Source organism: Mus caroli, chromosome 1 (assembly GCF_900094665.2).
Source record: "Mus caroli chromosome 1, CAROLI_EIJ_v1.1, whole genome shotgun sequence".
NCBI lineage: Eukaryota > Metazoa > Chordata > Mammalia > Rodentia > Muridae > Mus > Mus caroli.
The window spans coordinates 150,157,056-150,179,667 of record NC_034570.1 but is presented as its reverse complement, the minus strand read 5'-3'; the positions used below and the strand labels follow the sequence as shown (position 1 = coordinate 150,179,667).

Genomic DNA, 22,612 nt, shown 5'->3' with positions numbered 1-22,612 from the left:
ATAGTATACTTAAAACTAAAGCAAATCTTCACTGGGCACCAAATCTACTGTCACCTTGATTCCACAGCCTCCAGATTAGAATATCAAGTCAGCACCTTCTGGCTATACAAACGACTCTACCAACATGTAGCTACCAAAATGTAGCTCTTCTTAGCCTCAAATCCCCACAGTAACACTCACTACACACCTAAAATGGAACATTAGGGATCTAGAGAAATATGATTTCCACCACCATACAGTTTATTCTGCAAAAAACATTTACAATGTCTGTTATAACCACAGCCCACAAAAGTTCAATGGCACCTGTCCCTTCATTGATAACAATAGCGAAAACTAATCATTACAAAAGAAGAAAACCTAAAGGACCAAAATTTGAAAAAAAGAAAGAAGAGAAAGGAGGTGATGGAGAAGAAGGAAAAATATGACAATGTTCTCCTACCCAGTCAGGTGCCTGCGCTATATATGTTCATAGAACCTTATAGGTATTTCTTCATAACCTCAAATTTTTATATAGTAACATATGACACATAAATATAGCCTAATATTATATGTAACCCATAATAACAGAGAAGAATAATGCCAGTTTGAATAACATGCTAGCAAGTTAGAGATGGAAGGGAAAGTGTATATGGGAGAGGAACTGAAAAGGTAAAATAAAGGAAGTGTGGCAATAGATATGTTGTCTCGTTTGTGGGTAACGTTTGTTGGGTGAGCTAATAGATTTTTGTCTCTATCGGAAGTTCAGAACTTAGGATAGTGCCTGGACCCAGGTTCCCCTTACCTCAGAAATCACAGTCTTACTTAGATTTTCATATTCAAGGGCATGCCAAGGGAGTGAAACCAGATTCATCAGAGGAAGCTGCAGAGTAAAATACATTTTTAAAACACACAGTGAGGACCAGGAATGCATAGTATTTCAGAGGCATCCGAGGATTTCAACACTTCCTTCATGAAATAAGCAAATAAATGAAGCAGAAAATGGATTATTTAAATGATAATAAGCATGATCAAAGAAAAACACATAAAGCTATTAGTGGTATTGGAGTTTGGAGTATGCTAAAACACTAATCATCAAGAGTGTCTCAGAGATTTCCCAAACTAGAATAAAGGACCCAAATAACACCTATCTACCATAGTCTTTACTATAGAGTTCATGTATGTATGTGTGTGTGGGGGGGGGGGTAGGCTTACAGGAAGCCAGAGAATCCAAGAGAGAGTGGCTGTATAATTGAAGGGGTTCTTTGGAAATAGAATGATGTCCAAGTTGTTGTTGATGCTGATTGTTAATGTTGATTGTCAACTTAGTAAGATCTAAAATAATATGAGCCAAATCCTTGGGCAAGTCTGTGAGGGATTTGTGAGGCTGCACTAGTTGAGGTGGGAAGCCTCGTCCTAAATGTGGGCCACCCCATGAGATGGAGTACTGGACTAAGAAAAAGTCAAGCTGAGTACCAATAATGCTTATCTTTCTCTGCTTCCTAATTTTGGATGCACTGTGACCAATTCCTCAAGTTCCTACTACCCCATCGTTCCATCGGGGCAGACCACACTCTCAAACTGTAAGCCAAAATAAATGCACCCTAGGGTTGCTTTTGTTGAATATTTCATGACAGAAAGGAGAAAAATAAATGTACTGGTTACTTTCCTGTTGCTGTGATAAAAATATCATGACCAAGGCAACTTATAGAAGAAAGGGCTTAATTGGGCTGACAGTTCCAGAGGGGTGAGGGTTCATCATGGTGGAGAAGCATAGCAGCAAGCAACAGGCGTGTCTGCCAGAGCTGGAAGCTGAGCACTAATATCCTTAACCAGAAGCATGAAGCAGGGAGAAAGTAAACTGGGCACAGCTTTAATCTTAAAGCCCACCCCCAGTGATATACTTCTTCCATCAAAGCCAACCCCCCTTAGCCTCTCCAAACCACCTCACCAACTAGAGACCAAGGATTCAAATATCTGAGCCTATGGAGGAAATTTTCATTCAAATCACTGCAGTAACACAGTGCTTAATTTTTTTTAGGTTAAATATTTGAATGGAGAAATTCTCTGCAGTCTATGCCCAGATCCTAATATATGAGAAAATTTGATCCAAGTATCCCCATCTACTAATTTTCAGATGACCAAATAAGAGTCAGAGCATGTTCCTGACAGTAGGGTGTGCCTTGTATAAACTCCCAGGCTGACATCTCTACTTAGGCAAAAGGCTCTGTAACCCATAACTGATACACCATTCAATAGGCAGAGATCACCCAGTGTGCTAGAATAGAACAAGTGACAAATTGACGGTCTGAATTCCTTTTTAAAATCTTTTCTTTTGTTCTTTATGTTTGAAACAGATGCATATGTATGCAACTGTTTATATGCACACAAACACACAGTTATACATATATAATTAAAGAAGGCATTTCACTTAACATTTGATAATTAAAAATTGATTTGAATCACCCCCCTGAAAACAGCAGGGCCTGCTGAACATTTTCCTCTTGCCATGTAAGAGATGGGATTAGACAGTCATAAGTTTCACATCTTTTCTTCTTGCAGAGAGGGAGAAAATAAATCAAAGGATGACAGAAGCCACTTAAGTACAGTCAAGCCCTGTTCAGGTTTGGAAAAAATCCAGGTGATTGACACAAGAAGCTTCTCCAAACAAAATTCTGAGGTAGCAGTAAGTCCAGCTTCTTGGGAGACCTGTTATGGTTCAGAAGTCTCACCCAGAAGCCTCGAAGCCTATGTGCTGACACCCAGTTCTTTGTGGTTTCTCCAGTGTGGCTCCATTATCCTGTATCCCAGCCCAAGACCAGCATCCAGAAGGTAAGCAAGGGAGACAATCAAGATTCCTAATTTGCTGTGAAATGACCCTTCCTTGGCATTGATTAAAGAAGAAATCTACAAAATCAGGAAAATGAATGGTGTACTTGCCAAAATTTTTGTGGATTCTAGAGTCTTCATCATCAACTTAATTGGACTCGGAATCTTCTAGGAGACATCACTTTGGGTGTGTTTATTTCCAGAGAGGTTTAACTAAGAAAGGAAAGCTCGCCCTTAATATGATGAGCACCAAGCCATGGGCTGGGATCCTAAAATCAATAAGAAGGAGGGAGTGAATGCAGAGCACATATTACAAAGGGACTGGTGGGGGAGTCATGGCGGCTCACCACATCTCATGCATGGTTAGGGAGCATGAAGAAATGAACACTGGTGTTTCTCTTCCTTCCCCAAGCCATGGAGTAGTGCTGTACACAATCAGTGAGTCTTTCCGTGCCAAAAGACCTAATCTAGGTTATTTCTCACAGGCATGCCAAGGAATTAAGTTGACAGTCAATATTAACCATCACATATTCAGTGTTTTAGCCATTGAAGACAGTGATAGAAGCCAGAATATCTGTGGCTGACAAGACAGAAGGAAAACATAGCAAGTTCATGCCACAAAGTCAATAGAAGATAGTGGTTTTAGATAATAATAATTGCTCCATGATGCAAAAGAGTTAATCAAACACACACACACACACACACACACACACACACACACAAGGTGGGCCGAATCTTGAGATTTGGGAGATTTGGGAATATGAAGGTCCTGGGAACTTTGATGATCTGTGGAATGTCTTTAAAATGGTAGCTGTAGATATGTTAAAGAGTGAAGACAGCACAAAGTAGAATTAGGATCATTTACAATTCACTTCTGTTGTGGATGAGAATTATGAAATGAGGTAGAGGTGAGAAGCAAAACCAAAGCAGACTTCATTTTCTCAGAGGACACTATCAGGGCACATCCCTCTCCTTCTTAAAAAGACAAAGTAATGAGGGACAGGAACAGTGATGAGTACAAGAGCCAGTTCTTTGGGTGCCATGGAAAAGCAGGACCATGGCATTTCTAAATGAATAGGGCAGACCAAAGGCTGGGCATAAAGAATAGTCTGGAAGGGAGGCATGGGAGTGCCTACCTGTAAAGTGCAAGGTAGAGGAGATTTAAAAGAATGAGCAAGCTGTCCCTGCAGAAAGGAGACATAAAATCCTGAGAGTAAGAGTGAACTCACTGGAGCATGGAGAGACTGCCAGGGAGTTTCTCATGCTCATTTGGGAGTTACGGTCTTTGTTGTGATAACAGGGAACAGAGCTCCAATTCTCTTCATGGAGTTCACTTGTTTGGATATAAGCATGAGAGTGGATGTAGAGCCAGCAGTTGGGTTTAACCAAGCATGAGTTTTGCAGGGTGAGCACAGGAAAAATGTCCAGAAAGGTTTTGCGAGTCACTGATTGATGATCATGATCGGTGGGATTATCAATTTCTGGTAAAGTGAGTTACTGGAGAACAATGGCTGCTGGAGACAGGCAAAGCCAGGGGCTGGATATCTAAAGCCAGAAGGAGAAAAAGGAGGTGGGGGTGAGCCACCAGCATGAGGGACTGGACTCAGCACTGCAGAGAAGAGCAGAGAGTGTCACAGGCAAGGTTAAGGGTAAGGCCACGGGGCCATGCCATGCAATCCTATGCTGACCCCACTCTCTGCTTTCCTGACCTTGTGCATCACCTGTCCTTTTCAGGACCCAAGAGATAGTTTTCTAATGGGCATGATTTAAGGAACTCTACAGCAGACCTGTCACTGAAAATGTCCCCTCCGAGGCCTTTATCTGGTTTTTGACATTTGCTATTAAAGCCTCTTTCTTTTCTTGCCTGCTGCTCTCCATAAGTGCTACCACCTAACCTATTAATTCCTTATCAATCATTTATGTATAGGTGTGATTTAGTGCTCAGAGCCTTTCAAGTAAGACGGCGGCTGGCTCAGATTTTAATAGGCTACGGGGCAGGACATTTTGAGGAAGGAACTGAATATGCGATCTTGTGAAGCACGTTACAGGGGTAAGAAGGGCCATCTTCTGAGCACCTACTATGTGCTAAGGTCTGTCCATAAAAGTTGCATGTATGGTTCTTTCACAGTGCCACTCTTTCTTCCTATTTATCACAGAAATGGTTAGAAAGAAATAACTGCTATTGACACACATTTGGTACTATTGAGTGTGAAAACCAGGGTCTAGATCAGAGCTATGGAGCCAGGCAAAGAGGCCACATCAAAGAAGAAGCATTCACAGAGAAGAGACAGTGAGGCCCATCATGGAGGAAGTCACAATACTCGCCCCCCAGCTCCTTGCCAAGGCTCTTGTGTTGTGGGTGTGCCTGGCTTTGTACAATGCTTAAGAAGTTCTTCCTTGGTGATGTTTGTATCTTACCATGTGTATTTTTTAAAATAATAATTTAAATTTTTATTAGGTGTTCAAGCACAGGGTAAGCACCAGTATTTGAGTTACTGACACTCAGATCAATAGTGAAACATTTTCCTAGAGTGGGGGCTGCTGGCATGGGAGCCTCCGGCCTTATCATCTTTCTCGAAGAGAAAGGGTTGAGTAAACAGAATGGACAACTTTCTTCAATAACTCACAGTTAAAGGAAACAGAATGGGCATTCAAGGCATCTGCTGTGAGAGCTCCTTTCTCCCCCCCTTCCCCCTTCCTCATGCTCACTAAACAGAGTTGTCTTTAACTTATGTGATACCAATCACAGTGTTGCCATTTTCTGAGGACACTGGAGGAATCAGCATGGAAGGCTGAAAACTGGCCTCTTGTTAAAGTGTGAAGAGCCTTCCAGCAATGGGAGGGGCCCGGAGGCTCTGCAGTCTCCCTTTCCCCCAACCCCCAACAACCCCAAGTCCACAGTCTCTGGATTAGAGACAACGGTTAATATAAAAGAACACCTCAATTGTGGGTAGGCTTTGGTTAAGCTGTGCCTTTTGTTCTCATATGAAAGAGGTGACAAGCTCGCGTGAACAAAATAGTTTCAGATTTCACAGCTAAAGTTCTCCAAGCTGTTGGCAATTTTCCTTCATGCATATTGTGAGAGTAAAGATGAATTCTAGTCTCCTTCCACAACATAATCTCCCATCATCCCCTCTGCTACCCAACCATGACCCAGTACTGCTACTCAAACACAGCACCTTGGTAGTCACCCCCACCCCAATGCTTAATATGAATAGTGCATATACCACCTCCTTTGCAGAAGCTATACAAAATGAGTCTTTCTCCCTCCCTCCCACCCTACACTACCCTCCTACCACACATACAGTTTTTCCTGAAGCATTAGCCTTCACACAATGAGGAAGTTACCTAAATGTACCTCTCTCTTTCTACTTTATCCAGACAAGATGCTCCTCAAAAAACAAAGAACCAACTCATAATCTAGCCACTGGCAGAGTGAGTGGCTCAGAGCCAGCCTTGAGCAACCACTGGCTGGAACAGATAATGCTGGATGAAGGCTCACCCACTCATTGACTCAGTCAGGCAGATTGTACTGCTCAAGGATAGTTCGGAACAGGGAGTGCAACTATCAGTTAAAGTCCAGGTCTTCCAGGATGCATTCTACAGGGAGGAAAGGGATAATAAAAAGGAAGTCACAGAGAGATGTCCTGTGTTGACTGGTGATAAATGTGCTAAAGGAAAATACAGGGGAAGGTGTATAGACAGCTGTTATGGGAGGAGGCTTCTCTGTGGGATGACACCTGAGGATGATGACCTGATGGCCTCCTGGCCTCTGCTCTGATGCAAAGGAGGGGACTAGGCTCCTGTGGAGGTACTGCAGTGTGTGGTGATGATCAAGAGAGCCCATGCTACCCAGGCCACAGGAGATGGCCTCATCATAGACATTCGCCACTGATCTGTCAAGGGGCTACCCTGGAAAATACTGAAAATAAAAGAATGAGGAGGGGCTCTAATGCTGCCCCAGGCCCTATCCATAACACATAGAGCTGCTGCAGTGCCTTAGGGAATCAGTTCTGTCCTCTAGGCACAGACAAGTGAGTCTTTTGACCATCATAATTTTGATGGCCAGCTCAATCTCAGCACAAGAAAGGAGACTATACATAATTAAACAGAAAGGTACAAGGTCAGGCGGCCGTAATCTCCATCCTGCAACATATTACCTGAACCACCTTGGACAGTTCACTGAAAGTCTAGAAAGAGAAGCAACTAAATGGTCACATTGTTGAACTTTGAAAATGTGTGTGTGTGTGTGAGTGTGTGTGTGTGAGTGTGTGTGTGTGTGTGTGTGTCTGTGTGTGTGTGTGTCTGTGTGTGTGTGTGTGTCTGTGTTTCTGTGTGTCTGTGTGTCATATGTCCATATCTACATGCAAGTGCACCTGTGCGTGCACTTGGAAACTGGAGGAGGATCCTAACCTATCACTTCTACCTTATCCCCTTGACACAAGTTTAGAGCGAAACTAGTTGCCAGCAAGCCCCAATCATCATCCTGTCTCTGCGCCCCCATCCTGGGATTACAGATAAGTGCAGCCATGTCTTGCATTCTGTGCATGTGCTGCAGACAGGAACTCAGGTCCCCACACTTACATGTCAAGTGTTCTTACTCACTGAGCCATCTTCTGTGAAATTTTAACAGGACCGTGAAAAGTAAAAACAGCAGGAAAGGAACACTGGGGGCTAGTAAATGTTTCCTTATTCAGCCGCTACAATCACCCCTTATCTAGGTAGCCCCTCATCAGTGGCTACAATCTGAATTTCCTCTTCACCCAATGCTTCAAACCAGGAATTCGAGGCCCCAGAGGTCTCAGGGGGCATAGCTAGGCAGAGTTAAAAACTATGCTCAAGTTTGTAATGTCCAGAATGCATAGTCTTTTATTCCCAAGTCTGTATCCTCCTGCGTGCAGGTAGTTATTCCAACCCTGTGATGGTCCTGTTCATGAATTTTCTCACCTTGACTTGTGATAAATCCCTCCCCAAAAGTTTCCACCCAGTACCTAATATAAGAACTAAATACCAGTCTCAGGCTAGCCCTATCTTCAAGTATGTCTCCTCTGGGATGAGTCTGCTTTGGGCTCCATTTCCACTGTGTCTGACACATGGTAGGTGGCTAAGAAGCATGAAACAATCTACCTACCTCTGTCCCACTCCCTGCTGTTGTCTCCACTCCTTGTCGCAGGACAGGGACATGGCTGAGTTGCCATTAAGCTGCTTTGCACCCCAGACAGCACTACCTGTCTTCCCCTTAGCTTTCTGGGGGGAGGGTCCTGGCTACCACTGGTACTCGAATAATAACCTCAAAAGGAACAAACTGAGTAAAGTGGCATCTGTCATAGCTCCCCCTCCCCCATCCCTAAGCTGCATCAGTCATTTGGGAAGACACTGTGAGAATCTCATCCTGCACAATGTCATTTCAGAGTTGAAAGAAGCATTCCACACACAAAGGGCTAGTTACAAAGTGTCCCAGATGATCCCCAGGTGGCTAAGCCACAAGGTGAGGGAGGCTTTGTCATTGGATAAGAACCCTATTCCTGTGAGGCTGCATAAAGCAGAGATTTCCTCATCTCCCTCATCTTGTGGAGTTTGGTGGTGCTTTGTTTAAAAAAAAAAATCCACAAAGGTCAAGAATTGCGATGATTGCTGCTCAGAGCCCCAGAGAAAGCACAGCTGCTATGGTCTTCCTTTCAACAAACCTTTTGCAAGAACTGACTCTCCAGCTTTCCTGTATCACTCAAGAACCAGGGGATGCTACCATGTTCCCAAGTGAAACAGAGGCAGTATAGTCAATAAGAACTAAGGAAGGGCATGGGTTCAAATACAGGTTCTTCTATTTGTGTGGTCTTCAGGAAAATCAGAAACTGGGTGCCTCTGTTTTCCTCCTATAAAACAGGAAGTAAAGTAACCCTGCACTCAAAGGCAATTGTGCAGACTTGTTCGTGTTCACACACAAGAGGTACTGGAGCCTCATGGGAATTCTTGCTAACAATGACTGTGTTCCTAAACACTGGGTAGAGATATCTGTGGATCTAGCCTGTGATTTAGGAACCCAGGGCACCATGAGCATCTGCCCCCAACATGTCTAGTTGCCACTCCCCAGACATCCTAACTTGTCACTGGCAGGGCCTACATAGGCTGGTAGCTGAGCCTGACTCCAGAGTGAGATGTGAATCTTCAAACATGAAAAAGGTCTTTCCCCTGATGAGGAATCCCTTTATTAACCTTAAGAACTAAGAGAGAACAGTACAGTTCAAGATGCATGAGCCAAGGTGTCATATCTTCTCAATAGTCACTCAGTCCCAAGATATCTGTGTCTTCCCAATATACCCATATTTCAGAGTCTGAGGATGTTGTGTGGGCTCCTATGGCCCCTCTGTCTAATGTGGTCAGTAGAGGCCCATGAGACCCTGCTAGGAGAGCAGAGAAGCAAGGAGAGAGTAAGCATACAGAGGTCACCTGTCTGCTGTCTCTGGAACCTCGAGCCACAAAGAAGGATAACGCTGAACATCCCAACAAGGCCTGGTAGCGCTAAGGGAAGTCACTGCACTCTGCCTAGGGTTTGATTTTTCTTCCTTCATGGTCCCTAAGAAGAGCTGCTGTTTTCCATTCTCACTACACGAAGTGGATAAAATACAAATAAGAAAAGGAGATGACAGGGATAGGGCGTGGGGACAACACATTCTTACTTTGCATTTTAATCACTCAGGCACTGTGTCTCAGACCGTTTTTAATAAGTGATGGACTGATAATGTTTTCTACCCTACCTCCTATTCAGTTTCCATCAGACTTCATATCAGTAGCTCCTGGTCCTTCTTCCAGAAAACTCCACCCCCGTCCATCCCTCAGATGGTGGGTGACCCAAGTATAAATCTATACCCCAGCTATAGTTTCCTGCCTTCTTAATAGTCAAGTTCAAAGGAACATGAAAATTTTCCCACTCAGGGAAATGTACTCCAGGAAACTATAATGTTGCCTCTAATCTTTCCAATGAGTCAGTTAGGACACTGACTGGCCCTCAAGATGAGGGTGACCCCTACTTCCACCCCTCCACATGAAGATAAGCACTCTTGTTTGGCCAGGGAAGCTGCTGCATCGGATGTCAGGGTCTTCTGAACAGTAAGAAGGTGGCTGGCTGGCTGACTGGTGTTCTTGTAGAAGACCTGCATTCTAGCCAGACAATGGTAGTAAACATCTTTAATCTCAGCTCTTAAGGAGGCAGATCTCTGAGTTCAAGGTCTATAGAGAAAGTTCCAGGTCAACCAGGGCTACACAGAGAAACTCTATCTCTATAGAGCCAAAAAGTAACAATTAATGGTAATATCAATAATAATAATAATAACACCTGAATTCTGTTCCTAGCATCTATTTAGGTGACTGTAACTCCAGCCCCAGGGGATCTGACCCCCTCCTCTGTCCACCATGGGCACCTGCACTCATGTGAACACTCATACACATATACTTTAAAAAGTCAATAAACCTTATGAAGAAAGGAAAGATGCTTCAACACTGCCTGGAGGCTTTTGCTCCTGAAGCCAGGTTGGGATCACATGGTGCATCTCCAGCCTGGAGGGAGAAAATATGTCAAGACAGTCTGAGCCCTTAATCCTCTCCCTTAAAACGTACCTTCTCAGCTGTAGGCATTCCCACCAGCTGAGAACTCCATGGACTGAAGCCCCTCACTACCTATCGGATGTTATAAGTCTCCGTGTGGAAATTGGCATCTTCCTGAAGACAGTCAACAATCTGGAGAGGCAGCAACTATTTGTCACATCCCTAGTGAGGGGAAGCAGAAGCTCAGAAACGTCGATTGATTTCCCCCAGACAACTCGGGGATAGCTGGCAGAGGCAGGATGCAACTTCTGTCAGGCACAGTTTCACGGAGTTGCCACATGCCCAACATGCATGGCAAGAGAGACAGGGCCAGAAGAGGCACACAGAGCACACGGACTGCTCAACTGGGCTTTGCAATTGTATCCCATCTGGAGCTATGAGGAGCAGAAACTGGCAGCTTCCAAAGCAGATGAAAAGCAAACCTTTCTCAAATTGTTTTATTGAAAGCCAGACTCCTGACTGTTTGAAGCTGCTTGATTTGGGCAATGCATCTGCCTGTCTATGCTATTTGCTGCTGTTCTTAAACAGCCCTGGATGATAAGGGGAGTGTGCCTTTGTTGGGTGCCTCTCTGAAGATGCTCAAGGGATCTCTGTCTTCCTTACCCTGCTGGTAGCTCCAGAGCCCAAGCAGCTGGCTCTTGAAAGAGTGTGGGGGTGTGCACCCTCAGCTGGAAGCAGGCAAAAGGCCCTGTGCTGATCTGCACCTAAAGTAGATACAGATGAAGTCTTTGGCTTTTATAGTGAGTTTCACCAGCATTAAAGTTCATTTATATCTCTATAAATATATATGGCTTTGAGGGGGAGCCTTGATGGCTGGCTTTATAAGTTCCATCTCTCTGTGGTACAACCTAGGTCACCGTGAGAGAAAAGCCTCTTTATCCATGGCACTGGCCTCTACCATTTTCAACACACAGTCATTTGCAAGGCCATCATCTGCTATTCAGGACCCTGTCCCTCTGCCCAGTTGGATGTCCACATCTACCACCAACACAGGACAAACATAATTCTCTGGCCCCGGGGCTGCCATCTCTTCTGCTTGCCTGCATCTTCACCCCTGTTCACAGCTGGCCAGCTGTCAGAGGAGGTAAAGAGGGGATGGTGCTGTCAGCTGACTCCTTCCCCACCTGTCCCTTGGTCAGTCACTGCTGTTGACCTTGGCATTGACACATCCACAGGGGACATCGGGAGGCACTTATGCAGGACAGGCAGGCAAACCCTAGCTTATTAAAGTGTGTGTTCTACAGAAATCCATTTAGATAAATCGTCCATCCACACCGTCGCTAGTGCTCAGCAGTGGCGTGGTTTACATTACTCTATCAGGCAAGCAGCAGCTTCTCTCCCGATGCACTTGAGGAGATAAATTCAAGGTAATCTATATAAACCCAAGGCTTTGAAACTGCACACCGTCAAAAAATTCAAACAATTACTAGAGCCCAGCCAGGAGGTGGCTGTTAGATGTTCTTCTTATGGAAAACATAATTATAAAGGAAGGGAAATGTTTCATAAATAAAACTCAGAATGGTAGAAGAATCTGGAGGGAGGGGAAAGGAGGAAGAAAGAAAGGCAAAGGCTTGACGTCTCCAGCAGAGTAGGGCTCAAACCCCAAGTGTCTCCTTAAGCTTCAAATTAATTTCAGTCTGGTACAGTTTCTCCATAATTAATTGTCAAAAGGCATCTTTCAGATATTTTTAAATATTAGCCTGTTCTTTTTGTGAGTGTGTGCTAAAAGAATAGGAAAAAAAAAACATAGCTCAATAGATACTCCTAAAGTCAAGGCGATGTAAAACAAGGGTGGTCTAGCCCATTAGCCCTTGAGAAGGGTATAAAATCCAGGTCAACCCAGATAATTGTTCACTTGTTAAGATGTCAAGTACACAGGGACTGCACTCAGTCTGCAGGTCACATTGAATAGCAAATGATACCATCAATCTTAAGGAACAGGTACCATATCAGCACTGTCCTAGGCACTGGGACTTGTTCCTTACTTAACTCTCACGAGATCTCCTTATAGATAACATGATAGTATCTATGGCTTCAGAAGGCTGATGGAGGACAGGAAGTTTGATAAGAAACTCAGACTATAATAGATTCAGTAATTGTCCTAGGTCATCATAGATCAGTATGTGGTAGAGCAGGAACTTAAAGTCAAGTTTTCAAGTCTGTTTCTTGCTTCTTCGTGTGCATATGTGTTTTTTAGTGAATACACCTACTCATGTCTGTATGTATGTGCATGTATATGTGAAGTCCAGGGTTTTTTTTAAATTGCTCGCCACCTACTTTTCACACAGTGTTTTGGATTGAACTCAGGTCTCCATTCTTGTACAACAAATCTTTTAAAGAATGGGCTATCTCTCCAGATCCTGAAAGGTATAGCCCAGGCTGGCCTCAAGCCTGCCTTTACCTTTTCAGCATTGACCTACTGGTATATGCCCCTACAGTCTCTTCTTCTGTGGGTTCTGTATATGTGTAACTTAAGTTGAAAGAAAACAGAGGCAAGCCACAGTCTGGAAAGAAATATGAGCTTAGTCAATGGTTCAAGCCAGCCCTGTGCCCATTAGCCATGTTGCCTTAGGCAAGCGAACCTCTCTGAACCTCTCGGCTTTGCACTGCTCATTCATGCATTCTCTTACATAACCATCACAAGGGTTCAAGTTTGGGGTCTCCCATTTTCCTTTGGCTGGATAAGGTTCTCCTTGATGTTTTGTCTCCAGGGTTGCAAAGATTAAATAAGAGAATTGCTACGCAACATCATCACAGTGAATCACATGGAGCAACTTCAGCTTGACAGTGGATGAACTTACAACTGTGAGAACCAAGTGAGATATAACACTGCAGGGCCTGGGCCAGAGCCAAGCAAACCATGAACACTCCATAAATCATGGCTGTTATTACTAAAAAGGGGGAAAGTGTGGAAGCTCTTGTACTTTAGCTGAGCAAGATATCTGAAACCGCAATGCCTCAATTTCCTCATCTGTAAAATGGGGATAATAATATCTATCATCATGACTAGCCAACTAAATGATATAGAGTATTAAAAGTGTTTATTAATTGTAATAAAAGCATATATCAAAGGCATTCTCCATGCCAAGTACTTGATTAACTTGCATTATTAATACTCAATGAGTGTTGGCTAATCTTATAACTAATCAATAGAAAAATTACAAGCAGCTAGGACCCAGAAAGGAAACTTTTTTTTTTTTTTTTTTTTTAGCTAAACTTGGATCATAGGCCAAATTCCAGCTTAGAGATTTTGTTAAGTGGCTGTCAGGTACTAACCACCCTGGTTGTTGCTGTCCTTGAATCAGTGTTCCAGGAGTCTTCTTTTTTGTCTCTTTCTCACAACATAGCATGACAGGAACACATGCCCACCTCCTATGTCTGAGTGAGGGCCTTTTACTGAATCATCTACAGCCAATTCATGGACGTCTATTAAACCACATCAAGTGAGCTTGGAGGTGCCCTTCCCAAAAGATAAGAGTCCCTAGGTGATCAGGGTAGCATCCTTCAGAATACTGTAATGAGTCTGTGGACTCCCTCGTGCAGACCTCAGAAGCCCCTCTGCCATTAGGACGTTGGACTTAAACTACTCAGTCCAAAGCTCAAGTAGGAGGAATGTGCCTCTTTCTGCCTCTTAGAACTTCTCTGGGATACAGCTGGGCCATGTCAGCAGATAGAAATTTAGGACGCCAGTTCACTTAAACTGTCTCTATCGCACATACCAGTGATACCTAAGCATGGAAAACAGAACCAGACCATTCATATACAGTAGCTCCATGTAGCCTCTCCCATTTGCTTTTAGGAACTACCTATTCAGGTTTATCAGGAAAGGGAATGATTTAAACTTAGATCAGTGCTTTGATTAGGGAGGTGCCCTGCCCATTGTCTGGAGAGTAAGACAGAAGCAAGTGACAAAAACCACCTGAGTGTTCAGTGTTCATGCACAGATGAATGGTGATATATAGAGAGAGAAAAGGAAGAAAATTCTGATGCCTGCTGTAAAATGGATGAATTTTTTAATATATCATACTTAGAGATAGATAGTGGGGAGCCCAAAGAGATGTCTCAGAAGATAAAAGTACTCAGCCTGCTGACCTGAGTTTGATTGTTGGAACCCACAAAGAAAAGTTGTATGGGGGGATACATCAGCATCAGGAGTTCCATCACTCCTATGGCAAGATGGGAGGTGGAGATGAGAGAATCACAGAGGCTCACAGGCCAGCTACACTAGAGTATGCTGTATGACAGAAACAGAAAGAGATCCTGCCTCAAAAACAAGGTGGTAGGGAGAACTGACTCCCATAGTTATCTCTGAGCTCTACATGTGTACCATGGGATGTGTGCCCCCACCCTCTCCATACACACAAGCTAGTAATAAATATAACAATTTGTAAGTGTGGGATACAAAAGGATAAAATTAGATGATTCCATCTATATAATGTACCTAAATTAGACTAGCAAAGTGGTGGTTGGTGGAGACTGAGGAAGGAGGGAATGGAAGTTATTATCAGTATCAGTTTGGGGTGATGAAATGGTGTGAATGTGTGTGCTGGTTATGGGTACACACCAAGTGAGAACACTGTAGGCCACTAAATTGGAGTCACCCAAAAGACAAATAAATAAATAAATAAATAAATAAATGAAAATTGGGGCAAATAAAAAGATGCAAAGCAAAGAAAGTATGGCTGTTAAGGTCTATTGGTCTATCTGTCAACTGATATACATATCACTCCCTATGATAAAGATGTATCAATACAGTTGTAGCCAAAAATAACACTCAAGCTTTAATGAGACCTGCATGTGGTTAGAAATAGATGTGAAAAAACTTTCGTACATTCCCTCTTGCCCTTCTCTTCAGAAGATGCAATACTACTTAGGTGGCAAATCTCGTCTTTATCAATGAAAATCAAGAGCAAGATAAAGCAATGACGACTTCTGCCAAGTCACCTACTCCAAGTGCCTTTGGGGACATCATTCACGTTTTGAAATTTTGCACACTCTTCTACCTAGATTTAGGGAGTCTACCCTTTGGCCATCTTTTAGTTCTTCATATTGTGTAGCTTAGCAACTTACACTACCCATTGTGAGATATCGTCTGAGAGAGATAACCCAGGACCCTTCCTGTAGAAGAGCTGGCTTGATGTATCCTCTGAGTAAGGTGAATTCAGAAGGACAATATCCTGAAAGACAGCACTGTAGGAACATCTTCAAATAGAGGGAGGCAGAGGGCTGAGCTATCTACTGACCATGTAAATGGATCTATGATTCACATAGCCAAATTTTGAGGACTCTTGTGTGCTGATTGATCTGGAAGAAACTCTGTTCTTAGTTGAAGACCTCAGGTTCAATTGTGTATGGTACCTCAACTCTAACCAGTGGTCCTTAGAGTAGAGATAGGATGGAAGAAAATTAGCAAGATGCCATGATAACACGCCCTTGAGTTGTGGTTTCTTCCTTTAAATATCCTCTTATCCAGCTACTCAGGGTGCCACAGTCCTCTACCCCTGCGTGGTATATGACTGTGGGCCCCAGAGCACTCTTGGAATAAAAAGTCCTCTTGTGGTTTGCATCAGAAAAAAAAAAAATAAAGTAACACGTGTGCGCGCACACACAGAGACACGTATCTGCACAAACAAAAATACTTCACAAAGTTACCAAAAACTTGATAACTCCATTATTTCTTAATGATGGATAGGAAACTGCACTTATTACTGGAGCAAGAAGCCCAGAGATAGAAGCACGTTGAATGGAGTGTCACTGGATAGATTATAGATATAGATGATATAGATATAGATTATAGGTATAGATATAGATATAGATATAGATATAGATATAGATATAGATATAGATATAGATATAGATATAGATATAGATATAGATATAGATATAGATATAGATATAGATATAGATATAGATATAGATATAGATATAGATATAGATATAGATATAGATGAGGCCAACATATAGATTCTGGTTTTAAAGCCACTCTTAAATAATAAGGATAAATGCACACAGCCCACTCAGGTCTTTGTGAATGAAAGTGGATTTCGTGGGTAAGAACTGTCACTGGGAATGAGCTCTCTTTTCTCTCTCTACTAAGCTCATGTGGGCACTCTTTCCTCAGCTCTCTCTTGGGAGACCAGTCGGAGTGACTCATGGCCATACACCTGAAACTTAACTTTATATTTTTAATAATGATTTCTACCTCATATCCCGAGTAGTACCATCAAATGAACTCAGATTATCTCAAAGGCGGGAACTTGCAGGGTCTTCTGGGGGAGACTATTTGGACTTAATTGCTGCCTTCATACACACAATTGAAAGGACTACCACCATGACAACAAGCTGAGGTGCAGAACATACCCCTCTCTAACCTTTCCTCCCACCCATCGAGAATCAGTAAACATAGAACCTGAGATGTCCATATGAAAGTCCAAGGTCCACATAACACATCTACCATGAAATGCAGTCAGCATTATTTATATTGCACAGTGCAGCCGTTTGAGCTATGATGGTAGCTTTGAACAAGCAAAGGGATTGTGGAAGAAAAAAAGGTCAATTGGAGAGAAGCATGCAGAAACTTTTGTATATTTTATTTGGGCTAAAGGTCAAATATTCATTTTGACACAGTTGTCAAAACTCTCTAATCTAAGTAGTTACCCTCTGTCCATGTTGTTAAATTCGAATTATATGCCTATTACAAAAGGGAACGGTTACCCATGTGAGGTAAATGGTGGTCACTTAGAGTGATTTACAGAGAATAAAGCAGGATGCTGGTTTCATCTTTTCCTAGAATGTCTCCTTACTCTGTCTCAGAAGCAGCCTAGCAGAATTTCTTTTGTTCAGTGAGGGGAAGACAGATGTGAGTATGTGGTAGCCTTCTTTCCAGAATCCTGGCAGGTGTGAGAGAAGAGGCTTCTGGGAAAGTAGAGTCTTTATGTGTCTAGTTAGTTTGTACCATTTCTCACTCCTCTAGGTGAAAGAAGTTCAACTGTTTCAACCTGATCCTTGGTCATCCTCCTACATCCCAAACCACAGAGGACTCAATGAAGGTGGCCCCATGAAGGTTCCCATGTCAGCAAAGTGAACAAACATCCAAACTCGTACAGCTATGGCAAAGTGCTCTAGGAAAAGGGCCTCTGCCTGGCATTCTGAGGTAAAGGGAATGTGAACACTGGGCATGTGACTTCAGTTCATCCTGGAGGCTGGCATCCCAGGGACTCTTGTCACCATCAGCACAGAGAGCTCTTCACTTGGTTTCTGGGCATCAGCGACATGGTTAAGTTGTCTGGTTGGTTCCGATTCTTCCCCAGGAAGAGCCCACTGTTTCACAGTGAATTCACTAACAAGCTTTGCGGGTATAAGTGAACAGCAGGCTCTCACTCTCCCACACATGAGCACTTCTGCACTTACAGGTGAGGAGATGAGTATATCAGAAGTTCTGTTTCTGCTTTTGCCACTCTCTGACCCAATGCTTGTTTAAAAATGGACCCAATAATGTTACTGGCCACTTTTTTTCAGAGAGAATCTAGGAGCATTAATAAGATAATTGTGACATCTATAACAAATGATGTCTTTAAGAGAGGCTCCTTTGCAAGGGCGCTGCTTTTTAAGCATTCAGGGACCTGGGGTAGAGAAATCATCCACTTACTGGTGCACACTGGGGGAATGTGAAGGGAAAGGATGGAGTATGAGTGAGTCTGTGTGGGCTTCTGATTCTCTAGAGTTGCATGCTTCCATCTTTTTCTACCATAACAACCTCTGACATCTCTGTCTTCCCATCTCTAAAAACTACTCTCTGCCATTCATTCTCAAGACACACTGAAGTTTCTAGATCTGCTGCATCTCAGGGTGGAGATGGAGCTAGGAAGGTGGTACTGTTTCTCTCAGAACTATATCTCCCACCTAGAAGGTTCCCACAATCCAAAGTAGGGAACACTTTCCTCATGTTGGAGAAAAGCCCAGGATTTTGAATTAAAAACCGTAACACAAGACATCACTGGGAAGAAGGTCTGTGTCTAACTCTACTTACCTGTCCCTCCCCCGCCCCATTAGGAAAAGAGTGAGCAGAACCTCAAAGGGTTAGAGACCAGCCAAGTTTAGGCTTTATCTTGCAAGAAGCTGCACATCCCTCTTGGGATACTGGCTCCCAGGAAACTTTGGTGATTGAAGAAAGCCCCCAAGGCCACTTGTTGAGGAGCTTCATGTAGTAGGCTTGAGTAGAACTGAGGGACATGAAGGCAGACAGATAGTGTCTCTAAGGAAAAAAGCAAGATAGGTAGAAGTAACTTATTGAAAGTATTGAGAGAGAGGGAGATGGGGGAGGGAGGAGAGGGAGGAGAACAGACAGGAAGACAGAAGCAGAGAGAGACCGGAAGACAAGAGAGGCAGAGAGAGAGACACAGAGACAGGGAGAGAGACCATGAAAAAGCAGTAGAATGCAGTAATGCCAGTGTACCATCTGTGAGCCCCTGGGGGCCCTGGGTGGGAGCTGGAGGAGAGACTTTCACGTTTGGGCCAGTCTAGGTTTTCTCCTGACTCCATAGACAAGTGAAGACAAACCCTTTCCTCTGGGCTGTTTGCCTCTGACAAATGCCCCCAGGAAACGGGAGAGTAGACTTTTTTCCTCTCTCCAACCAAGGATAAGAGAGAAGTGGATGGTCTTCCCGGCCTGCTTACAAATATAGTATAATTCGAGTCAGCCAGCCCCTGCCAGGCTGAGTATTTTCCTTGAAGCGTGAAATTAGAGACCTCAGCCCCAAATTTACCCCTAGCCTGGGGCTAACCTGTTGCACCTGCCCACCAGGAACTGACACCAGGAAAGGAAGCAAAAGGTCAGGTTAGGCTGTCACTACATCAAGAATCCAGGTAATCCTGGGGGGGGGGGTGGCATTTTAAAATATTGCTTCTCCAAGCTCCCTCATGGAAGCACAACTTTTAACTCTACCTCCACTCCTATCCCCCAGGCTTTTCCTGTAACACTTTCCCACCACCTATGGCTGGGTATGAAAGAGTTAATTTAGGAAAACCCAGGACTCTTTTCCCCAAACCCTCCCTCCCAGCTACATATAAAAAGGACAGCCTCACACGGGAGACTAGCACAATTACAAGCCTGCTAGCTCCGACCTCACCTGTCTTATGCAACAGTGCACACACATACATTTGCTCAGGCTCACTCCCAAGGCCAAGGTCCACATCCCCCTCTAATTCGGTAGACACACAGTTTTGCGCCTTTCTCCTTTCTTTTCTCCCTACGCAGAACCCCGCTTTACCGGCAGCCGAAGGAGATGTAACCTTACAGCCAAATGGCTTGAAGAACAAACATGCATCTAATCGCTCTCCGTGGTGCTGAAATCTCGCTAGCAAGGAAACAGAGGAGCGCAGTACTCCGGACTTACCCAGGTTGGGGGGTGGGTAGCCGGAGAGCAGAGAGCTAGAGCAGCTTCCAAAGCAGAGAATTCTTGTACGTTCGGGCTGGAGCCAGCTGATGCGCTCACCTAGAGCGCCCACCTCTCTCCCTCTCTTGCCTTCCTCTTTTTTTTTTTCTGAGAGGCAGAGAGAAGGCTTCACGAAAGAAACGAAACAGCAGCTGGTAGGTCTACCAGTAGAAGGAGAGAAGAAGCAATCAAAATAAGACCAAAAAGTCAGATGGCTTTACTCCACTCGTGGTAATTTCTTGGGTCAGGGAGGACCTCTTCTTTCCCTATCTCTGAGGCTGCTCCGGCTCTGTCTCTGCGTGTTGAGCCAACAGCCTTAGCACAGTCGGTTCCTGCCTCTGACGTGAACGAGATGAGGAAGCCTGGGACCGCTCTGCTGTCTCTCACAAGCTCTCTCTTTTCCCCTCTTACTGAAATTTCAGCAGCATATTTTTAAGCTGTTTTTTCCCAGCCTTCTACAAGTAGCCCCCTAGTGGACAGAAAAGCAACGCGTCTTTGGTCCTCCTGAACAGTCTGAGTTCAGGCACCCTGCACCCACAAACTCTTGGAGACTGCTTTTCTAAAGAGTCAAACAGTCCCGGTCCTGATGGAGACAAAGATTTCCCTCTGGTGAGCGTGTAGGAAGACAGAGGGAGAATCAGGGTCTTTTGCTGATCCTTTTTCTGTGGTTGCAGTAGGAAAACATGATATGGTATTGGGGAGGGGTATGTCTTTAGGATAAATGTTTGGCAGAAAAGGGGAAAAGGAGGTCTCTGTTCAGACTTGGAAAGGCTTACACTCGTTGTTAACTGCCCAGTCACTCAGCCACCTGGAAAGTGCTTTGGAACTTATGTCTACAAAGTCAGTCTTAGTTTTCGGCTGCCACGCGTGCACTATATATATTTTGCTTCTCTGTGGCTCAATTCCACTGTTTGTAAAATGTGGATAATGCTGCCCCCTCCCTACTGAATAGAAATGCTGAAGGAACAGAGTAATATACAGCTGACAGGAAATTTAACTCCAGTCTCGTCCAAAGGCTTTTCTTACATTTGATTCACCCTTGACATATAATAATAGCTAACTTTATACAGCATTTGTACCAAGTGCTAAGCATTGCTACTAATCCTTACAGGTAACATCTCATTTAACTCATACATTAATCCTACAGTGCAAATGCTCCAATTGCATCTTTTAGACTGAAGGACTGAGGCAGAAAGGGATAAAATTACTTGTCCAAGATAACAAAGCCAGTGCAAATCAGGAGGCTGGGCCACTGGCCACGGACCCTGGAGCTGCTTCTTCTGGAGCTAACGTTTATGTCACTTTAGAAGTAACAACATTTAAGGTAAACATGAGATAATGCCTACAAGTGATCATTGTTGGTATTCTAAATAAAGTGCCTAGGTTGTTCCAATGAATTTGCATGTGGCTGAGTTTTTAATAAAATATTTAGAACTATATGTGCCAAGTGAACTGTGGGGATTGCTATTACTTTTGAAAATCCGCTAAGAAAATACATTCTCTTAGTGATTTGGGCAGTTTCACAGATACAAAAACCAGTTGTGAATCTCATGAAATTGGAAAGTACTGGGTATTAGTAACAATTCACAGGACACATTATCTAATTTCTACACCTAAAGCAGCTCACTGCCTGGAGCCTCATACAGTACTAGGATGGAGCCAGCAATTTGGTGAGCTGAACTCCTGCAATGCCAGCTAATGAGAATCAAGTAAGACGTGGGTATTTTCTTCAGAATTTCAGTCATGAATTCCTTACCTCATATAACTTGCTTTAAGAAATCTTTGGATTAAAAGGAATGAGGAAGAGCAAAGATGGGATTTGATGTTTTTGCAAATCACAGTTCCCATTTTTATGGAGTTTGCAGTTTCTCAAAGTGGAAAGAAAGGGCAGAGACCAGGCAGTTCAGAGGTTGATGCCGAGACACAGGCAGAGGCAATGTAATAAATGAGAACACAGGCAAGAAAACTAACTTGACCAGAGGGCTGCAGGCTTCCACAGAGCACAGTATCTAGGCTGAGACTGGAAGCATGAGAGTTATCTCAGCAAAGGGCCAATGAGAAACTGAAGCTGAAGGCATGGCAAATTCAAGGGGATGAAGAGAGAGGGTTGTGAACCTTCCAGGGTAAGGTACAAATGAGGAGGCTGGGTCACACAAATTAACTAGCTTTCTAATGATCTCTTGTGCTGTAAGAGTAGACTCAAATCAAAAGCATGTGTGTTTTACTCTAAAATCATTGTATGTAAGATGCACTTTCTCTTTTCTGAAGCGCACATACAGCTCTGTAAGGATTCTAGCACACACATTAACAAGCATGTGGCACCTGCAAAAACACAGAACCAGTGATCAATGAACTTCAGGAGAGAAAGCCACAAAGAAACACTAGTCAGTTCAGAACAGGATCAATCAAAGGTAAAATAACTGTTTTTACTACATGTAAAATTGCCAAATGCATTTTTTTTAAAAAAAGTGGGACTACTTCAGAGCAGCTAAGATATTGGAAACTTGGATTTGAGTGGGGCAGGATACAGAGAGGATAAGAGAATTTCACGTTAACTTCTGTGAGCTGGAGGAGGGAGTTCGATCTGGGAAGGCTGATGAGGTTTTCAACCAGGAAATTGTCATTAATCTGGACCTTAATGAATTTGGGTTCTGAAACTTATCCTCTGTTGCTGTCTACAATCCATGAATGGAAACTATGAGATCAGATTTGTCTGAAAGAAGAATGGAACATTTAAGAAAGAGAGGGTAGATCACTATATATATAAAAAT

General features: G+C 43.5%; 1 protein-coding gene across 3 annotated transcripts in view; it reads right to left on the bottom strand.

Moving 5' to 3' along the window:
* Tnr (tenascin R) overlaps positions 1-20,265 on the bottom strand; it is a 410,298-nt gene extending 390,033 nt beyond the window's left edge. For all 3 annotated transcript variants that reach the window (XM_029479707.1, XM_021160989.2, XM_029479724.1), the window contains exon 1: positions 19,803-20,265. The gene's annotated coding sequence lies outside the window, so the exon portion shown is untranslated. The remainder of the gene's footprint in view (positions 1-19,802) is intronic.
* Positions 20,266-22,612: the final 2,347 nt, after the last annotated feature.